Here is a 16,391-nt window from a genome sequence, read left to right as displayed (position 1 = left end):
GGAAATCTTGGCCTCTGACCTATGGATTTGTGCACCTAGAAAGGGATTTACTTTATTTAGTTAAGAGTTTGGGAGAAATGCTTCCAATCTACTGCATGATTATCCAATGTCTGTTTCTTAGTTATGTTTGCTTTACAGTTACCATGGAAAGAATAAAACCAAATAGAAAAATATAGCAACATGTCTGTCTACAAAACAGAAAAAAAACTTAAAGATATTTTAAGAGGCAAAGATGCTACTTATTTATTTTTTGTTATAGACAGCAGCCAGATACGCTAAAAACCTTTTAAAGTGTTTTCCCTGGTATGGCCAGACAGAAGAGCTATTTTGAACAAGTGGCAGCAGAGGGCACTCTTCTTACAGGTTAGTTTCTATCCTCACTTCTCAAAGGAAAACACTTGGTAAAAGGCCTGTGTGCATATATAGATGTTAAGAAGTTTATGGCCCTTTAAAAAAATAGGTGACAGATTAGATAGATGATAGATAGATGATAGATAGATAGATAGATAGATAGATAGATAGATGATAGAGATAGATGATAGACAATATAGATAAATAGATGATAGATGAGAGATGACAGATAGGTACATAGAGACATAGATGATAGATAGATAGATGATATAGATGATAATTGTTAGATGATAGATAACATAGATAGATAATTAGACAGATAGATTACTTTTATGGCTCTTCCCCTGTCCATTAAAACTGAAACCCTGTGTGATTATGTTTCCTTGAATCATTACCACTTTTTCTCCTTAAGGGTGTTAACTTCCTATTTCACCATAGAAACTTTCACTATTTTGCTCAGAAACTCAGGGCTTTTGGGTACTGCCCTCCCACTGTCTAGTTTTTGTGTTCTCTCTTGGGGTCCTCTCTGGAGGCCATAGCCATCTTTAGAGTATGCCCAGGAGGGAAGGAAGTGGATCTAGTTCTTCCCGGAATGGCTTGGGTGATGCCCTCTGCTACAGACAGACTACAATGTGTTCCAACACTCCTTCCCCCTTTCTTTTTTCTTTGCCCCCCCACTCCTCTCCCACATCTCTATTCCTCCCAGCCTTTCTTCACTCTTCCCTGTGCCCATCATTCTCCTCCAACATTCTCCTCCATTTCCAAGGTCACAGGCATCATCACCATGTAAGCCTCCCACCCCAGATAACCAGCCTCCAAGATGGCTCCATGATCCCCACCTTCTTGGATATACATCCTCGTGCAGGGCCTTCCTGCATTGAGTTGGGCTGACCTGTGTTAGCACTGGGTTATATGGGAATGACAAGATGGCATGTGACTTCCAAAGTTAAGGTCACTTTGCTCTCTCTTGGATCACTAAGCCAGTTGTCATGTTGTGAGGATGCTCAAGTTGTCCTATGGTGGGTCCCTGTAGCAAGGAACTGAGTTCTGCTGACAGCCAGCAGTGCCTTCCCAAGCATTAGAGTGTGCCACTTTAGAAGCAAATTCTATAGCTCCAGTACATCCTTTAGATGACTGCCACTCTGCTCACATCTTATCTACAACCTCATGAGAAACCTCAGCCAGAGCCACCTAGCTAGGCTGCCCCTGGATTTCTGAGCCACAGAAACTATGAGATAATAAATGTCTACTGTTTAAGACTCTAAATTTGGAGTAATTTGCTATTCAGCCATAGAAACTGACATTCCTTTCATCGTGCCTGACAACACAACTAACACTGCTGTCCCTGTGGTTTCATGTCCCTGTGGTTAAAGCTCTCCAAGGGCTCATGATTAATTTCAGGATAAAATCCAAATCCCTTAGCACAGCATAGCATAGCATAGCATAGCATAGCATAGCATAGCATAGCATAGCATAGCATAGCATAGCATAGCATAGCATAGCATAGCATAGCATAGGTCTTCTATGAACCAGCTCTTGCATGCCTCTCAGCCCCATCCCTCCCACTCTACCTTTCCTCCCTGCATCACTTCAGCTACTCTGAAACACATTGCATCTTCTTAGATGTGGACAGATAAAACTGCCAGATTTTTCACAGGATGTCCAGTGAAATTTGAATTTCAGATAAACAACGAATAATTTGTGTGGTTATACAATATTTGGGACATACTTATGCTAAAAATATTGTATGACACACACTTATTCTTAAAAGTTATTCATTGTTTTATCTGAAATTCACATTTAGTAGGGCATCCTGTACTTTTCATTGCTAAATCTGAAAACCCTACAGATGTGAGCTGCTTGCTTTCAGCTCCTGCTCAGTCCCCAGCTGGATCGCTGCAGCTCTCCCTGACTAGCTCCCTGTCTTGCAAGACCCAACTCAGACAGCAGTGCCCCTAGAAAGCCTAGGCTGACTTCGCTGCACCATACACACCTAGTATGGGTCAGACATGCCTGCTGCAGGCTCCCCGCCCACCTGTCACACCTCTCTCACACCATGCAGTTCACAAATATTTGTTTGCCTGTCTCCAGTACTAGACTCTGAGCTTCCTTAGGTCAGGCACTATCTTAGTCATCACTATGTGGCTTTCGTGCCAAAATCATAGTATAATCACAGTTTACAATTCCTGAAGATTTACTCTACGCTAGTCGCTGTTCTAAGACGTTCTGCATATATCAACTCATTGAATTTTCGTATCAAGCCAAAGGAGGTACTATTAATATCCCACATTTACTGGGGAGGAATCTGAGACAGGAATAGGTTTTGCAACTTCTCCAGTGTCATCTGATAATGGCAGGGAAGTTGGGGTTCAAAGCCAGGAGTCTACCACCAGAGCCCACCCTCTAACAAGCTAGACACATTGCCTCTTTACAGTGTATGATAAGTGCTTGCCAAATGCATGTAAGAACTGACTATCCAGCTAAGTTCCTCCAAACTAGATAACTGCCTTTAAGCAGGGACCTTGCTGCCTATGCCCCTCCCAGCTCTCTCTTCAGTCACCACTACCTAGCATAATGCATGGTGTTTTCTTCACAAGCAAATACCAAAGAACTATACTGGTGTGTTTTCCCCTCTTCAAATTCTGACTACAGATCCAGGGTAGCACCATATACCACACCTCCCTAAAAAAGAATGGTTATAGGCAGGGCGAGCTGGCTACACCTGTAATCCCAGCACTTTGGGAGGCTGAGGTGGGCAGATCACCTGAAGTCAGGAGCTCCAGACCAGGCTGGGCAACATGGCGAAACCCCGTCTCTACTAAAAACCCAAAAAAAAATTAGCCAGGCACGGTGGCACACCCCTGTAATCCAAGCTACTTGGGAGGCTGAGGCAGGAGGATTGCTTGAAACTAGGAGACGGAGGTTGCAGTGAGCTGAGATCGCGCCACTGCACTCCAGCCTGGGTTACAGAGGGAGACACCATCTCAAAAAAAAAAAAATGATTATAGCATGTGCCTTAGAACTACAAGCCAAGGAAGCACTGCGGTTAATAGCGTGAGTTCTAGAGTAAAATTCCCTGGACTTAGATTCCAACTCTACTGCTTATTAGCTGTATGGCTTTGGATGAGGCCCTGAGATATAGATTCTTCATCTGAGAAATGGAGACGCAGCACCTGGAATATAGCATGTACTCAGTAAATGTCGGCTGTCACCATTGTCATTGCCAATCTACTCAGCCCATAGGCAGGTATGTGTGGGTCTAGCACCCCCATGAATTTCCATGACTTCCCCAGCTCCCTTCCCCCATGCAAAATTTCCAACAGAGGTTAGAGAGGGCAACCTGCATCAGTATCCTTTGGAGTTTCAGTGCTGGCCTTAGAGACCAAAATTAGTAAAGTGAAACCAAGGGAGGAAGGCTGCCCCCCAGACCAAGGAGCAGCTAGAAAGAAGCAAAAGTAGCCCCACTGGCCCTCACTTCCTCAGTTCTACAGAGCTGGGTGGCTGGAACTGTGCCAGATTCCCAGATCAGAAGCTGCTCTACTTTTGGAGAAGCCACCCCAGGGAAAGCCTTTGTACCTACTGGGAAACAGTGCACTCTCAGGGTCTGAAGCCACAAAGTTCTGTACGTCTCAAGGGTGCCTGCTTAAAGGAATACCCTTGACTTCATAAGTGGCCAGAAGTACATGAGAACCTCTGTGTCTTGCCGGGGACTAGGTACCTAGCCTAACTTAGCCATAGGGGTACCTGTGATGAAATTGAAGGCTAGCATTTTTTAGCATGCTGGGCTCTCAACTAAGTGCTTTGCATGTGTCCCCTCAATCCCTACAACAACACTGTAAGGTTTTGGTTTCATTTGTTTGCTTGCTTGCTTTTTGGGACTGGGTCTCTGAAAGGTTTTTGCTTTGTTTTTTTTTTTGAGGCAGGGCCTCACTCTGTCACTCAGGATAGAATGCAGTGGCTCACTGTAGCCTCTACCTTACAGGTTCAAGTGATCCTCCCACATTAGCCTCCCAAGTAGCTGGGACGACAAGCATGTGCCACCACACATGGCTAACTTTTTTACTTTTTATAGAGATGGAGTCTCACTATGTTGTCCAGGCTGGTTTCAAACTCATAACCTCAAGCTGTTTTCCCACCTTGGCCTCCAAAAATTGGAATAGGCATGAGCCACCATCCCAGCCAATACTGTCAGTTTTGGTAACATCATTATCCTTATTGTACAGAAAAGAAAACTAAGTAATTAGCTCAAGTCATACCTCTAGCAAGAGAAGAATTTTATTTTTAATTCTATCCCATGATATGGAAGTAACTCTTCAGCTGCCCTGACCCTATGGCTCTAGGCTTCTGCTAGGGACCTAGTTCAGAGCTTCCAGGGAATGCAGACGATGCAGTACACTCACGGCACTGGTTCTCAACGCCATCTGCAAGTGAGACCATCACCTGGGGAGCTGACCCACCGGGTCCTCCCCAGACCACAGGGATTCAATTTACTGGAGGGCGGGACCAAAGCAATGGATGTTTTATAAGATTTCTTTGGATGACTCTACTGGGTGGCCAGAGTTGAGAACTACTCCACTTAAAGCCATTCTCAATGAATAGATGAAACTTTACAAAGAAATTCCCAAGATCCTCGTATCAAAAATCTCTTTGGAATGATGTCTGTTCCTCCTTCTCCAAGGGGCAATCTCTGAACAAGCGATGAAGGTAAGGATTCTTCATGGGGGGTTTCAAAACCTTCTTTTATTTGCTCATAAGGCATGCATGGTAGAATCAGCTCACTTTAATGCAGAGGTAAGTGCTTCTCTCAGGCCCTTAAGAAAAACTGACCCTAAGTACCTCTTCTGCTCTTGCAAGAATCTGAGGGTGCACACCTCCTTCAGTTTTGCACCCTAGACACCATCCCAACTTACCCTAATCCTGACCCTGAGAGAAGTTCTTCACATACTACCATTCTGTAAAATGTAAGACAAATAGGAAAAAATTCAGTGGTTCACATCAATGTATAATAATCACCATCTACATGTGTATAGAAAAACTCTAACTTGTTGGGGAGTTTTGGTTGCAAGCAACAGAAACAAACTCTGGCTAAGCTAGGCAAATAAAACTAATGAAAACATATGGATTGGATTGCAGAATCCAATGAAATGCAGTAGCCTCAGAAAAGATAAGAACAAAGGTGCCCATAAGAATCAAGGATGCAAAAGCTTCGAGATGTTGCCTTTCCCCACTTTGAGATCCTGCTCCCAAGATTGAAATCCATGGTAAGAGGTTCTGCTTGGCTGCTGTGACTGCCCCTCAGCACTATGATTGAGCATTGTAACAACACTCTATTCAACAGGACAGCTCCCCAAGGCAAAACTGAGAGGTTTTAAAAGAAGGAAGAAGAAACAAATGCTGGCCTGGTAAAACCAGTGGATGTTTATTCTTCTCCTGTACCATCTACAAGGTGTTTTGCATGCATAAATAACATCGTGTGAGGGGGCAGGAGCAGGACATCTCCATTCCAGGTAAACTTATGTCCTGGTTGCCACTTTCTTAATGTTAGCGATATATACTTTGTAAATTTTAAAAGCACTACACATACGTAGTTTATTATTATAATCCTCTTCCTGAAAAATGTGGCATGCAAATCAGAAAGATTAGACCTATTTAACCTGCCTGCCTGCCACTAGCCAGGCAGAAGCTAACTAGCTTACTGGTCCAGTTTTTTCTTCTTTGTTTTTTCCCATGGCAATTCCCCTAATTCTGCTCAACTATGTATATAAAATTCTGTATTTTGTCCAGAGTTTCTGCGTGTTTTGTGAAGAGAATTTTCTTTTCAGGCTGCTGGTTCACTATGTTTCTGGAAAGCGGAGTCCTCAGACTGCATTCTATAGCTCATGCTTAGATACTTGCATTGCACGGCAGCACATTGGGAGGTCCTGGAATCAATACAGCTGTAAAGTCGTGCTTAAGACAGTATTTCTTGAACTTCTTTTACCTTGAAACCCTTTTTTAAATAATATATACATATTTTTGAGACAGAGTCTTGCTCTGTTGCCCAGGCTGGAGTGCAGTGGTGCAGTCTTAGCTCATTGCAACCTCCACCTCCCAGGTTCAAGTGATTCTCCCTCCTCAGTCTCCCGAGTAGCTGGGACTACAGATGCATGCCACCATGCCCAGCTACTTTTTGTAATTTTAGTAGAGACAGGTTTTTGCCATGTTGGTCTGGCTGGTCTCCGACTCCTGGAGTCAAATCATCTACCCGCTGTGAGCTCCCAAAGTGCTGGGATTACAGGTGTGAGCCACTGTGCCTGGCCAATAATAATTATCTTTAAGAACTAGTAATTCCTGGAATGTTCTTTAGGAAACACCGGTCTAATGATTTAAATGTTGATAATAAGTAATAGAGTCTGGCTGCTAATAAAGGTCATTCTTGATAAATTTGGGGAAATGCCAAGGAAAACTTTGCCAACAAATTGTCTTTACATTCCTGAGGGTTGTGGGGATTTTTGTTTGTGTTTTTGTTTTGGGGGTTTTGTTGTTTATGGTGGTGGTCATGGTCCAGCGTGGATTCCAGAAACACTGTGTATATTTGCATACCTCTTGGCCAGCACACTGAGCTAATGTTATCTCTTTCCGCACAAGGAAGGAAATTAAGTACTTTTCATTCTTGCCCTTGTTTTCCAACCCCAAAGTTTCCATAGTTTTATTCTGGTTGCTGAGACTTTCCAAACCCAGTGTCATGCAGTAAATTTGGTGGAACTGTTGTATAAAATCTGTTCTGCCATTTTTAAGAAGGGAATTTATTATATTTCTTTTCAGACCATAAAACGTCTATTTTTCTGACAGCTCTTATTTCAACCAACATTGAAATAGAACTTAGAACTACTCCTGACTGAAGAACAGAAGTTAAGCTAGTTCTCTAAAAGTTGAAAAAGTTTAAATGAGCTGCCTAAACAGAACATAATCCTACATGATACTCAGTTGAGTCACAGTGAATTAATATGGACATGTCATAATTCTTTCACCCTGGAGCACAGATATTCCATGTGCTTTTGGAACAAGATTTTTCTAAATTGTAGAGTTGAATAGTTAGGGAAACTTACTATGAATATATTCAGGGACTGGGGAATAGGGCATTGCTATGGAACTTATATTAAATGTGACGTTTGAGTAAAGATTTATGTCATAAACAAATAGGAAAAGCCAGATTTCACTAGGAAATGTTTTTATTGTTCAGCTTGTTACAGTAAAAATTCATCTGAAGACTCAAGGATGAACTGAGAGGGGATCTCTGTCAGTCCTAGAGTCCGACTTTACATTTTCTTCACTGTACCTAGGCTACAGATTTACTAGACAAGCTTCTAGAAAAACATAAATCATCATAAAAAATGGCCATTAAATAGACAGTTAATTAATTATTCAATGTATAGTATACACCTACTCTGTGCAAGAGATTCAGTGAAGCAATGGCCCCCTCCCTTGAACAGTCCCCAGTGTAACCTGGCAAATCAAACATGCGCACATGAAGAGCTAGAAAAGGGACATTTCCTTTTTCACAGCTGTCAGTATGGCAGCCCCTGAGAAAGTCTCTCTGGACTTCCAGTTAAAATGCCTATGAAGGCGCAGAAAAAGGTGGAAACTTGTAACACAAGGAAGACCAAAGATTTCCAAAATGTGATTCTCCAGTCACAGAAAATAATAGTGAAGCTGTATTTAGAAAAGTACTTACTTGTCTTCTTATACTTTACAGCATAAAACCACAAAGCCAGTCCACCTGAAAGATGTTTCTCCTCTGCTCAAAGAACCAGAGAGTCAGGCTCAGGAACCCCATGGGAACTAGGCAGCTATCTCTCCTGGTGCACATTACCTTTGATATTGGTGAGAGTGCCATTCACATTTCCCCCACAGCACCACTGTCTGTAAATGCATTTGAGATTGCAATTACGAAAGAACAAACAAAACAGAAAAAGTAGGGAAGACCGACATTGGCACATGACATTGGCACAAGCTGTGAGATGATCAGGAGGAACCAGGAGTCAGGGCAGGAGTATGATGTATTTCATGGACTCCACTAGAGAACCAGGCAGTGAAGGTAGGGGATCTCTCCTCAGGAAAGTATACATAAAAAGTACACAGGCCAGGTATGGTGGCTCATGCCTGTAATCCCAGCATTTTGGGAGGCAGGCGGATCACTTGAAGTCAGGGGTTGACCAGCTTGGCCAACATGGTAAAACCCCGTCTCTACAAAAACTAATCATGATAACAATAAATAAATAAGCAGAGTGTGGTAGCACGTGCCTATAGTCCCAGCTATTCAGGAGGCTGAGATGCAAGAATTGCTTAAACCTAGGAGGCAGAGGTTACAGTGAGTCAAGATCACACCACTGCACTCCAGCCTGGGTGATAAAGTAAGACCGCGCTCAAAACAAAACAAAAAAAACATGTCTGCTACATTCTGGGATTTAAGCAGAAAATGTTTAAAAATGGGTAGAAGGGAAAAAATCAAGCGTATAAAGCTGCTGTGAAATAAAGGAAAGGATATTGTGGCAAGGTAGACGAAGTCAAATACCAAGTATCCTGTGGTGTGAGCCATGGAAAGGGGTTCTTGGGAGACACTTACACAGCCAGCCAGAAAGGGCATGAGTCTGCCCCCGCCCCACCCATTCTCTCATCATCCCATGGAGAGAGGCAAAGTTGCAGGCCACACAGCACACTTACGGCCAGAGGAGGGACTCTACCTCTCTGCTCCTTCATCTTCACATAATGCAAATACAAGAACCTTGAAGTTAAAGAATAAACTATTGGGGCATAAGCACCAAGCAGTATGAATTCACAGGCAGCCCTGCAGGGAATTATCTGCAAACTCAGGCACTCAGTGCCTGGCAACCTGGTGAGAAGTTAGATTCAGGCAGGTAGAAGACGGATCACCCATTTCCAAGGGCAACTGAGTTAGCCTATCCCAGTCTTCCCACTATTGGTCAGCCTGAGCTCTTGGGGTCATTCAACAAACAGCCCTGCTTGCCTCTCTCCAACAATCCACCCAGTGACTCTGGAGACCCACAAAACATAAGCCTGCCCATTCGGGGCAGAAACATGAAATTTTCAGTGGAGTTTTCAGCATTCGGTGACATCACCAAATGAGACAATTTCATAAACAGAGAGAACACAAATAAGTTATTTGTGAAGACCTGTAGGACCTCCCAGAGTATTTAATCATGAAATCCAGGTCAATGTAAAAGGGAAAAAAACCCAAGGATTAGTGTGAGGGGGTTTACAATTATTTGACTGGCCCTACAGTTCTACAAATAAGGCTAGACTTGACCAAATATATTAATATAGAAGCAGTGGAAGGTGATGACCACTATATATACACACACCGGCTAATCGACAAGTAATTCAAAACTAGTGTTTATATAACAAAACTAAACTCTGGAGTCAAAGCTAGTCTCTTAAAATTAAGAGGCTTAACTGTCTTATTGGCAATATCTCCCTTGAGTGACTGGTTGTATCATGACTTGGGGAGGAAAACTTGGGTAAAATGGTTAAATCTATGTCCTTGTCCTCCCCATAGAATTGTTGCCTCTGGTACCAGAGGCTAAAATGTTGCTGCTGCTGTCAGGATTTGGGTCATTGTCAAGGGTCATGTATAACTCCCAGGGAACAGGCAGTATCAGGCCCAAGGGAAAAGCAAGGGAGGGCCTGCTTACCTCACAGAAAAATCAGTCCTGGGTTCACATGGTGCCAATCTGAGTCTGGTTTAAGATGACTTTCTGTATCAAGTTGCCAATGGTATCATCTGGGCAGAAGATAGGAATATGGTTGTATGGAACAAAGGGAAGTGGTTGACCCACTGCTAGATGACAGCTATTCCTGTGCCATTGTCTGGGAGAGCAGAATATTCATGAAATCCCCTGCTTCCACTTCAAGTTAGGGTGACACTCAGTTTACACAATAGGCCATTGCCTGAGTCACCCACAGAAGCTGTTCTTTATTCCCTATGTATATCTGAAATGGAATGGAAGAAAGGTAATCCATAACTTGAGCCCCACCCACACCCAATACTACTCCAATTGATCCAGACCATCCCACCTTTTCCCTCAGTGAAAGCTATGTGCCGACAGGAAGTCATCATTCTGCCACCAAAGGCTACTATGCTACCTCCACAGATCAAGGAGCATCTACTACAGAGAAGAGGGAACCTGACACATAGGCCTAATGCCACAACCACATCCCCATCATAGAAGAACATGCAGGAAGCATAGAAAAGTCAACACACACAAAAATGTCAGTCACCTACCTTGTGGCAATTACCATGAGATGACTTCACAGGGCAGAAATCATCCAAATTTTTGTCCATGAAGTTGTTCTCAACCCAGGCAACCTAACCTTCCCAGCCACCTACTGGAGATAAGGTGGGGCTGAAAAAAGAAAGAAAGTGGTTAGGTATAGAAACACGAGGGTTCTAACACACTCAATGGATATTCCTATTGTGAACAATCATTTCTCATGAATTTTGCTCAGAACTTGAGGGCCAGATTTGACCTGCAATTGGATGTACCATTTCCGTTTCATAGGCATTTTCTTGGCATTTTCCCACCTCAAAGGTCTTTGGTTCAGAGAAAAAGAGATGGGTTGTCAGGTTAGAGTGTCACATTTTTTTTTTTAGTGGGACATTCTCTGCCTGTTAGAGCTCAGAAAGAGGGTTAAAATATTCAGCAATGGAAAGAATTCTCAAAGTGCAAACATTTAAAGATCAAAAAATACTAGCAAAATATTTTTGCCAAAAATTTCAGTATAGCAGTATTAACTGCTATGGTTTAAATATGTTCTCCAAAAAGCATGTGTTGGAAACTTAACCCCTATGCAACACTTTTAGGAGTTGAAGCCTAATGAGGGATTATTAGGCCATGAGGGCCCTGCTCGCTTGAATGAATTAATGCGGTTATCATGAAAGTGGGTTTGTTGAAGGAGTAGGCTTGTTACAAAAGAAAGATTTCAGTTTTCTCTCTCTCTTGACCTCTCTTGCCCTCTCACCTTCCTCTATGTGATGACGTAGCAAGAAGGCCCTCACTAGATGTCAGCCCCTCGATCTTGGACTTTCCAACCTCCACAACTGTAAGCCAATACATTTCCTTTCTTTATAAATTACCCAGTCTTAGGTGTTCTGTTGTAGCAGGATGAAATGAACCAAGGCCATCAGTCATGAATACATGTAACTTCTCAGGGTCTGAAGGGGATAAGAGGCCCAAGGGTAGAGATTGTGTTAATGCTCCCTAGAGAGCTCGCAAGGCTTCTTACTGCAGGGGTGGGGGCATTTAAATTGGCCTGGTTGTCTAGTGAATTATCACAAGTCCTTTAATAAAATGTGTATGTGTGATGCACTATATCCGAAGAGGCAAACGAGGTGTTAGGGCTCCTTCTCTGTAGCTTATAGCTACAAGGTTAGCAATGTGTCTTTGGCAGTTGTAAAATAGCTCTTTGGACTGCTGCCTAAGTACCCTTCAAGAAAGACATTTGGGAAGTGGGGCTGTTGACTCTTCTGATTCAAGCCCCAGCTGGCTGTGAAGAACATTTTCTGGTCAGCATGCGGGACAGTAAAAGCCACTTTCTTAGTTGGAGCTGTGATTAAGATGTCATACATTTAATAGAATACTTGAATCTCAATGAGCTGTTCCCATTATGCTAAGGATCAAGACCCTATTTCTAGTGAGCTCACATATCCCTGCAACAGAATAATAAAGATGTACCACGTGTCATGGTAAGTAAAGGCAAAGGGCTCTTGGTCTACTTCCTAAAGAATCAGGAAGAGGCAATAGCAGACCTAGAGTAACATACCAAGTGTAGATAGTAGCCTCAGTAAGTTTAATAACTACTATACAACCACCCCTTTATTTAGTCCTTGTTAACCACAGTCAGGCATCAAGCCCAGTCCCTATCGCCAGCGTTTTTGACCAGCCAAACTGGACTGTTGAATTGATAGATAATGGGCACTTCATCTTTGCCTACATTTAACCTCTCTTGGTATGTAATTCTACTTTAAGGGTAAAATCTTTTCCAGCACAGTAAAAACAGGTAACTCTTAGGAGTGTAACATTATAGCCTTTGCTATAGCAAAAAAATATATATATATGTGGGTGTTCATTTGGCATCAGTGTCCCTTCACTGGACTGATATTTAACAATGTCCAGCTGGGCTCAGTGACATAAGCCTGTAATGTCAGCTCTTTGGAACGCTAAGGTGAACAGATCGCTTGAGTTCAGGAGTTCAAGACTAGCCTGGGCAACATGGCAAGACCCCATCTCTACAAAAAAAAAAAAATTCAAAAATTAGACAGATGTCATGGTGTATACCTATAGTCCCAGCTACTCTGGAGGCTAAAGTGGACGGACTGCTTGAGCCCCGGAGGTTGATGCTGCAGTGAGCCAAGATAGTGGCTCTCCAGTCTGGGCAACAGAGTGAGATCCTATCTCAAAAAAAAAAAAAAGAAAAATGGTCCATTCCATGTAGTCTGATGACGAAATCCACAAGTGTAGGTCAATCAAATAGGCAAACATCCATGCAAATTGTGACCCAGGGCTGTCAACTAAAAGTAATATTAGTCCTGAATCCTGACAGAGGGACTCATTCACCATAGCGTAAGCCTAAAAATTTTTCTGAGGCAGTTGGGAAACAGGGTCTAGCCCTAGTCCTCCTTAAGTTTGAATGAGACAAATATCTGTCTAGAGGGATGCTTTGCAGCTTAAACTCAGCCCCAGAAAACAGCAACAAAGGCTGGTACAGAGTATCTCTGAGATGGTTAATTGTGTGTGTGCATTTGACTGGGGTAGGGATACCCAGATAGCTGATAGAACATTTCTGTGAGGGTGTTTCCAGAAAAGATTGGCATTTGAATCTGTAGCCTGAGTAAAGAAGATAAGATCTCCCTCCCCAACACAGGTGAGGGCCTGAGTATAACAAAAAGGCAGTTTCGCTCTCTGCTTCAGCTGGGACGTTCATCTTCTGCTCTCAGACATTGGTGCTCCCGGTTCTCAGGCCTTCAGACTTGAACCAGGATTTATACTATTTGCTCACCAGATCCTTATGCCTTCAGTTTTTGACTGAAACTACAAACAACACCACTGGCTTTCCTGGGCCTCCAGTTTGCGGATGGCAGATTATGGGACTTCACAGCCTCCACGATCTCAGGAGCCAATCTCTCATAATAATCTCTCTCTCTCTCCATATATATATAAATATTCAAACTGATACATACATATATATACACACGTATGTATGTATATGTATATATATACATTTATATGTATACATCAATTTGAATATTTATATTCAAATTGATATCTCTACTATAGATTTTTTGGAAAAAAAATTATTTGAAGATACTCTAACCAAATCAAAGATTAATAAAAAGTAGTATAGCAAGAAAGGGAAAATTGTAGTTCAAAAGGATAAGATCTCTTCTTACTCAGTTTGCATCCCAGCTTCAGGAATCTCTTTGAATTATATATTTCCAGATAGCTCCTGAGGTCTCAGGACAAAGCGTGACCTTGTGTCATTTTAATTACTAGTCATATTCTTCTCTTCCTTTCCTTAGTATAAGGATACATGTTTCCTGAACCAGTCTCCACCCAACAAACCAGATGGAATGTCTTGACTTGTTTGATGACTATTTAAAACAATAACTGCTGTTGTTCTTCCAGGACTTCCTAACAATGGCTAAGTTTTCACTTGACTGGAGCACTATGCTAGAAGAAAAGCTTAACAAAAAGTCTTTTTTTCCCTTTATAAAAGCAGAATTACATAGAACAACATAATGGACATTTTTATGGCCCAGTAATTTGAATAATGATATTTTGCATCTTCAAAACTTTTTTTAAATGGTCATAGAGTCTTTAAATTGGGAAAATTTAGTAAACCATCCAGGGACGAATATTACCTTTCACCGGATCTTGCTTCATAGCATCCGGATCTGTTAATACCTCTGAGTTAACTAGAATTTAAAATATGTGCTGTATGATCTTCACAATATGATCTTGAGCATGTAAAAATATATGAGAAAAAGACTACAAAGACATATATCAAAATGTATGAAGCAATTACTTCTAGATATTAAAAATTTAAGAAATCTGAAGGTTTTTCCACTTTTCTGTGTTTTTAAATGATCTTTTTAAAATAATCATTAAAAATGAATGTTATTTTTACAAAAATCAGAACATACAATTTATATATGTCCGTAATATTAACTAAGTGAAGAGAAATGTATAAAGAATAGCTAGAAGGAAGAATACTAGAATGTAATGGTTCCTGAGTGATTTAATTTCTGCTTTCTGGCTTTTGTATTTTTCAAATATTCTATATTTAGCAGAGTGTATATTAATTTTTAATGTAAAAAATCACTCTCTTTCCAAAAATAAATGGTAAATGATTAATGTAAGGCAGTAAATGCCAAAAAAGAAAGAAAGAAAGAAAGAAAACCCATTCAGTTCCAAAATAAACAAGATTATTAGAAGGAAATTCACTGTGGCCATGCATTAGGAATGACTTTATGGGAGACAGAGCTTTTACTGGGCTTGAAGTATGAGCAGATATAACTGGGCAAAGAGGAAGGAGTAGGGCACTCCCAGCACGGAAGATGGCCTGCCACAGGGTGGAAATAGAACATTCTGACTGGAGCAGAGAGCTCATTCAGGGCAGTGAAGGAGGGTAAGCATAAAGTATAGCTCCACTCAACCTGGGAGGGCTATGGGTCTCCAGTGAGATACCTTGAGTTTATTCTGCAAGCCAAGCATTGTCTACTTATAGCATAAATGCCTAAAGCATCCCAGGAGATTATTTACAATTACCTTCAGATAGTTGTTTCCATCCACCATGAGCTTAGTTTAACAGTCAAGAAGACTTCTACTGGGGCCATTCCATTTCACTTTGTGACCTGTATCCCTCCTCCTGCTGCCTTCTCTTTAATATTCTTCCCCTCTGCCTAAAGCCCTTTGACTTCTTGACTCCATTCTGGACCTCCTCTTCTCCCCCTAACCCTGCAGTAAGTTCCTTACTCTATAAAATCATCCCATTGTTCTTTCTGGCATCCACCCCCATCCAACAATAATTGTTCTTCCCATAATGTTGTTGATAACAGATAGGAAATTACCCAGTTACAGTAATTCATAATAAAGGGTAAGTCACTTCTAAGTTTGACATTTACTTTCAAGGGATATTCCCATTTTAAAAGAGGTGTTGTTTAACCCATTCTACTTAGTACAATGGAGGGAAGGAAAAAGGTAAATTTTTTGGGCTACATGCCTTATCCTCAAACTAATAAAGTCACCAGTTAAACCTCCCAGAGCCAACAACTTTGGAAAGATTGTCAATCCTTTAAAATCCCCATATATTCAAGAGTGAGAGCTGTAGGAGGATCCAAGCAATCCTCCAAGGCAGGTCAGTGCCAGGGAGGGCTGATGCCGACCTGTGATATTCTCCACTACTGACACAGCTGATCAAGACAGATGAGTGAAATGCCTGCAGTCTCAGGAACCCAGGCAGAGCCAGTATGTGACCCTGGAGTGGGGACACATACTTTCCTGCTTACCATATGGCCCATCTATTCAGTGTGTGCTTGACCTGATCCCATGCCTGGAGCAGGGAAAAAGGAGGAGGAAGAGGAAATATGCATGGGACAGCACTCTGTGAGCTGGAGGGGTGGCAGGGTGATATGCAGAACAGATGCAAGGGCTGGTTATTACTGGTGCCCTTGGTAAACAGGAGAGCTGCTTACACAGGGATGAAATCAGCTGTTTTTGTACTGAGGCAAGTTCCAACAATTACTGCCTCCACTCTCTTCCCAACTTAATCTGACTTTCTCTGAAACTTGGAAACTGTTGACCCTTTTTCTAGTTTCTCCATCTCTACTCTACTTTCTGCAACCAGGCATACAATAATAATGATAGTAACTATTAGAACTAACCATTCCAGGAACAATTCTAAGACATCATATACGTAATATTTATTTTCCTTACAAACCAGCCTCTGGTGGAGGTGCTGTTGTCACTGTTTCACAGATGAGG

The 16,391-nt window shown here is 41.9% G+C and overlaps 2 protein-coding genes across 2 annotated transcripts in view; one reads left to right on the top strand and one right to left on the bottom strand.

Annotated features, from left to right (window-relative positions):
• LOC144578229 (uncharacterized) overlaps nucleotides 1-16,391 on the bottom strand; it is an 83,032-nt gene that overhangs the window by 22,054 nt on the left and 44,587 nt on the right. Inside the window, exons 7-8 of the mRNA XM_078341978.1 lie at nucleotides 10,634-10,754; nucleotides 10,044-10,132 (exon numbers count right to left, since the gene is read on the bottom strand). The gene's annotated coding sequence lies outside the window, so the exon portion shown is untranslated. The remainder of the gene's footprint in view (nucleotides 1-10,043; nucleotides 10,133-10,633; nucleotides 10,755-16,391) is intronic.
• Nucleotides 1-16,391, top strand: part of LOC144578230 (thymosin beta-4-like) — a 62,903-nt gene that overhangs the window by 7,506 nt on the left and 39,006 nt on the right. The gene's annotated exons all lie outside the window — the stretch shown is intronic.

Source organism: Callithrix jacchus, chromosome 11, assembly GCF_049354715.1.
Source record: "Callithrix jacchus isolate 240 chromosome 11, calJac240_pri, whole genome shotgun sequence".
NCBI classification, from domain to species: domain Eukaryota; kingdom Metazoa; phylum Chordata; class Mammalia; order Primates; family Cebidae; genus Callithrix; species Callithrix jacchus.
Note: the sequence above shows the minus strand (reverse complement) of the source record. Positions and strands in the feature narration are given on the sequence as shown.